Consider the following 6,160-nt stretch of genomic DNA (forward strand, 5'->3'; position numbering starts at 1 on the left):
TTACACAGGGAGTGCATTCATAATGACTGAACGAGAATCAAAATATTTGCCTTAGTGTTAAAGAAAAATGTTTCCACTGAGAGGAAAACATCTGAAATTCATTTGTTCCCCTCCGGTTTTTCTCTCAAATTTGGAGCCCTTTTCTTTTTTATGCTTTATGAAATCAGAAAAAAATCAAGAAGCAATTACACAAGAAATAAACAAAAGGGCGCTTTTCCCCCCTTCGAAACAACTTTTTTTTGTTTTTTATTTTAGATAATGATCAGTTGCTTGCAATGTAGCGTTGTAAAAGTCTAAATATGAGAAGACAGCCGGTCATTTGTTGAGTGTAATTCCTGCTCTCACTTTTCACTCTGCAAAGCTTTAAACTGGTAAACAGTTTTCATAACTGGCCTCTGATTTCCCCAGGTCGCACAGTGAGGCAACAATCGTGTGCAGGCATGCCTGGCACTTGACGTGCCTTCTCTATTGAAAACATTTTTCAAGTAGCAAGCTCATAGCCACACCCATGTGATAATGTACAGTGCTGCTGTGCCCTATACTTACTCAGCTCGCCGCAGAGCTCTGCCCTGCAGTTATGGCTGAGAATATGGCCTTGCCACTGGCTCTCTGTGTGCGTAGATGTGAAGACTCTACGGACTCTCCCATTGGCTGATCCCTCTGCTTTGTTTGTGTGTGAAGTTTTCCTGGTGACAGCTATTGTATAGAGTACAAATTCCTGCAGTGTTTTCTGTGCTGAATGGGAGACGCTGTCATTCAAAGTTTTTGCCTGGTGTAGCTTTTTTCCCCCTTAAATGTTTTGTTGACTGGGTAAAGAGTGTGCCCAGATTGGTCTATTTTTCATATCTCTCAAAACATCAAACAGTAACAATAGGGGATACAGCGGCGTATTCTAGGACAACTAAAAACACCCAAAAAATCAGCAGCCGACCGTGTGAGTGGAACAAAATGTCTCTGGTGCTCAAAATGCACTCTCTTTATAAATTACCGTGAAACTATTGAAACTGTGGATGTTTTATAGAGAATGAATGTTAATTATTAATAATCACTTGTTTGTTTTTTTTAAATTTAGTAAGGTATTTTCACCTGGGAATATCTACTGTATGTACTATCTCTGACTTGCCTTCAATTCAGGCACTTTGGATTCTTTGTTGAGTAGTAATAGATAATAAATAAATACATAAAAATTCACCTATGTCTTTGTAGGAGTTCATTGGCTAAAGCCAGGGGCACCACCAAGGGGGGGCCACGGGGTACTGGACACCCCCCCCAAAAATTTGCTGGTTCCCTCCATTGCACCCCTGGCAAAACTGTCTTATGCGGTGCAACCGTATGATGTCACTACCAATTCTACTTGACCACAAGAGAGAGGAAAACATCCTACAATGAGTTGAAACCTTATGGATTTCAAAATCTCATCTGGTTTTCATATGAACCTATTTCCCTCAAATCTGGCATTGACCGATAAGCCTATTTGAATACAGCTTTCACAGCATCTTCCTGCAACAGGAATACCTTAAAAAATCATTACACCAATCACTGTTCATCAGTAAAATTAAGCAAATTTAATGGATTTAATGGAACCTGATCATGACGCAGAGCGTTGACAAGGGAGGAAATTCTTTAAAACTTCAAGATAGGCCGGTGTTTTGGAATGAGTGCTGGTGGAGGATGTTGGTGGAGGATGCCACTGGCGCCCTCACTGTGTCCTACCAGTTTGTAGAGCTGCATATTATCAATAAAACAATAAAAAGTAATAAATAAAAAAGTTTAAAAATGAGAATTTGTATCATTTGGTCTACATTTATTAAAAGTAACAGTGACACACCAGTGCCATCTTGAGGTCAAATGCACAACAGTGTGCAGCATATTATAAAAAAATGGAAATAATCTTAGACGCTATATATGATTTTTGAAGAAAAAAATAGTAAGTTCTTTTTTGACATTCTGCCAAACCAAATAGAAAATCGGAGGAATATCAGGAAGGTGTGTGCTAAAGGTCCCTAAACTCCTGAAGTGTTCCTTTAAGGTCAAGCAAATAGTGCAAAAGTGTTCCTTGAACTCTGGGTTGAATCAGTCAGACTGGCTTGAAAAAAAGAAGACGCTCTGCATGAAACTCATCCTTTAATCCACAGTCCTCTTTAATGATGGTGTCTGGTGTGGTTTGGTGATACATTTCTTTGTGTGTGTGTTTGTCCCAGGCTCAGAGCGAGACACATTCCATCCAGGTGACTTAGCAGCTCTTCAGTTGCCGGTCGCATCCATTGTCTCTTCAGAGAGGCAGCACAATACAGGTACAATGCTCGGTATTCTCCCGGGGGACAATGACTACAACGCCCTTCTGGACAGCTTGAGAAGTCATGATGGTGTATTCACTCTGAGAAGAAACAGTAACAGATTTTCTATTGTGAGAAACACAAAACTGGAAGCATTAAAAAGAATCACAAAGCACGACATCAGGGTAAGTCTGGTGTATGTCTCAGTGAAATCGCTGATATGACATCAGTGATTTCAGATCTAAGATGCATTTCAGGTCATATTGTTTGCCTAAAAATTATGTTTTATATTTGGGAAGACGTCATTTGGTTTCATTTGATAATACAGATAGATCGCCTAAGTCTCAGGAGCAGGAGGATGTGAAACAGATCCTGTCTTTGAAGCAGCCGCCACAGGTCATTTGAGGGACTTTGTACAGCTGTCTGTGTTCCCACTGCCTCAGACTGTACAGAGGTGTGCAGGAATTCAACCCACAGGATGTCACTCAGACAAGGGTCTATGTGAAAGAGTGTTAATACCTTAGTTCAGGTGTGTCCCTGTAAACTGACCAAAGTTCCCATAGAGTACACTGTCATTCATGATTACACAGCTATAGTACACAGGCCCCGTAGCGGCCTACTTATACTGCATATCATGTACTGTAATTATGCTGATGGCCTACAAATACAATGCAATACAATAACAACATTATATTTTTATTTCCACATTTTATCTGTGCAGTAATTACATATTTTTGTTAGGAACCTTTGTGCAATAGTCTAAAGCCTCCCCTCATTTCTTTATATTTGGCTTGCGAGGAGACTTTGTTTAAATGAAATTCTGTTTTTCTTTCTCTCATTTTTAGTCCTGACTGTTTTCAGAGGAATGTTTGTTACTTTGCTTGCTTGTTTGGCCACATAGCACTGACCTATGAATCACTGGAGAATAAGAAAAGGCTCATAACTCAAAGGATGACCCAGTGTTGTGTTTACACATAACAGAAAAATGGCAAAGAACCAGTTTTAAATGGTGTCTTTAGGAACTTTGTTGCCAGCGGCCTGTTGCACAAGCACTGAGTTAGTTGTTAGTTGTTCCCATTCCTTTAATTGAATCTATGAAAAATGCCAAAGATAACACAGTTTGACAGGGATGAAATAGTGTTTGTGCACAAAAAGGTGATTCACAAAGAGCTATTAGCCAAAATTAGCAGCTATTAGCCAGACCACAACATTAGTGAAGCAGTGTGGGATCCTGTTGACAGCAAACAGAACAAAAGGCAGCCAACGTTCAAAGAAGAGCTTTGAATGTCTTTCAGGAAGATTGGAGAACTATTCCTGAAGGACAACTGAAATAAACTACAAGAAAGCTGCCTAAGAGTTCAGACTGTGTTGAAGAATAAAGGTAAATATTGACTCTGAAGCTCATTAGAATCGTATAGTACCTTATATACCGTGTTCCCATTTGTATTTGCAGTTTATAGAGAGAAAGAAAGAAAGTTTCACTTTTAACAAAATTGAGAACTGGGGCCCAAATATTGTAGATGGTTTGCAATCAATCTCTGAAATCTCTGAGTATCCAGTGAGCGGCAGTTCTCTGGGTGAAAAAGCCATGTTTATGCTGGAGAGGAGAGGGAAATGGAAAGACTCCTTAAAATCTGATAAGAAGGCACCAATAACTGAAATAACAGCAGCAGAAGAGCATCTCTGAACGCACAGCATGTCAACCTTTAAAGCAGAACGGCTACAGCAGACCACAATCTCTCAGAAATCTCTGTTCCCAGCACATTGTTGAATCTGTGCCATGAATTAGGGCAGTTCTGAAGACAAAAGGTGGGACGGGTCCAACCCACTGCCTAATAAAACGGCTGGTGAGTGAATTTAAGTGCACTAAATACTTTAATATGAATATGCCAACATATTGATTTTCAGACGGGTGGTGCATGCCCTTGCTTAAAAGTCCTTACAGTAGACTGATTCAATTCCAAGATGGACATTTAGCTATGTGTCATCCTCTCCACTCTCCTAATGTGATGAACAGACACACACACAGATAAAACACACACTCACATATAGTAACAAACTTGTCGTAATGGACAAGAAAGCTGAAAGAGAATCAGTAATTCCTAGATTTGCACTTTAACTTCCTTTGAAGGTGCGCGCACTTTGCCAAAGTGTCTTCAACCAGTTTCGGTTTAAGAAAAGAGAAAAGAGCCAAACTTGGTCTTAAACATTAAACAACACAAGGCTAACCGGCGGTATCGATCACTTTGACGAGAGAGGCACATCTCCGATTGTTTTTCAACATCACGGCAGATCAATACGGAGGAGAGCTCCAGCAGTGGAGAAGGGTAAATGATGTCTTCTCTGTTTAGAGACTCTGAGAAATTGACATACTGCTGGACTGGAGGAGGCCTGTGTCGATAGATATTGTCATCCCCTTCAGATTTATCATCCACAAGAGCGTGCTGCCATGTACCCTCACTTATACTTCGACATATAAGGCGAAGGTGCCGATATTCTGCAATTTAGACTGTACCATTTTAGGTAAAGGGATTTAGTATCCCGTGTCAGAGCACTCTCTCTGACACGGGATGGTTGGCATTTGGCGTAGAGATTTAAGGCCAAATCAGCAGATGAAACTTTTAAAACTGGAGCTGTGTTGCTGTTGAGTGTCTGGCTTGTTTTTTTGTTTCTTGTTGGTTTTTGTCTCTCTGTCTGAGTCTTCTGTGATGAATCTTTCCCTGTGAAATCCTTCCTGCATACTCATCATTTTGCAGTGCATAAATAAACACTTTCAATCCTCGATTCTTTGATTTTGGAGTACACTGGACACTAAAAAATTTCATTCTAACACTGGTGTGTCGCTCGTGTTTCTCATTACTCTCCAGATTACAAGCCTTTAATTTAACGTAATGTCATGTTGGGCAGTTATTCATAGATTTCATACTGACTTGTAGAAAAAAGGCCATAGAAGTGCTTGGAATTGCCCTTACATGCTCTGAAGCAGGCAAATTGTAACATCAACCCCAGATAGCGGACACTTTTCAGCCTAATCGGAGCTACTTTTGGCACTTAGAGCTCCGTTAGATCGCTGACATATGTTTTAGGGGCCAGATGTGCCCCAAACGTCACAACATACCTGACATCTGGTCCATATAAGGATGACTTCGAGGCAGCCAGACCCAGAGTCAGCAAAGGTCCACAGAGGCCGATAAGAGAACTGCAGATGTGGATTATTCCTCTCCGAACCTGCTCCTTTTTTCAGTTTATATTAGTTGGCATAAATGATAACCCGTCGGCGCTCAGTGTTCAAACCCACAGAATGATTTGTTTGAAACAGCTGTAATAACATATGAGAACTTGTTACTTATATCCAGCAGTACAATGCATTGCTTTAAAAGGCACAGAAATCATAAGTGTGCCAATAAAGTTATCAGTGTTCTAACTGCTTAATGCTGGAATACCCTTGGGATCATACAAACACACACACACACACACACACACACACACACACACACACACACACACACAAACATAGTAACCATAGTATATTCTTTAGTGTGTTTAGCAGGTTTTGAAGCCACTTCAGCTGTAGCCGTGATGAGTGTCAGCCAGCATCCTCAGCTTACAGAGGTCAAGCAGGGACTCTTGGGTGGTTTTTCAGTGTAGCGGTACACCTCATGAATATCACTGGGAGGAAGGGAAGAAGCGAGGTGGACTTTTTATCTGTCTGTGTCACTCCTGAAAATATCATCTGCATCCTGGGGCTTTCTTGGCAAGATTCAAGAACAAATGAGTAGACGTCTCGGGGAGATGAATCCCTAATCCTAAACCTGCACCAACATGTACAACAACAACAAAAAGAAATAAGAAGAAGAGCTGCTATACGTGACTTTTTTATATTT

Source organism: Oreochromis aureus, linkage group 8, assembly GCF_013358895.1.
Source record: "Oreochromis aureus strain Israel breed Guangdong linkage group 8, ZZ_aureus, whole genome shotgun sequence".
NCBI lineage: Eukaryota > Metazoa > Chordata > Actinopteri > Cichliformes > Cichlidae > Oreochromis > Oreochromis aureus.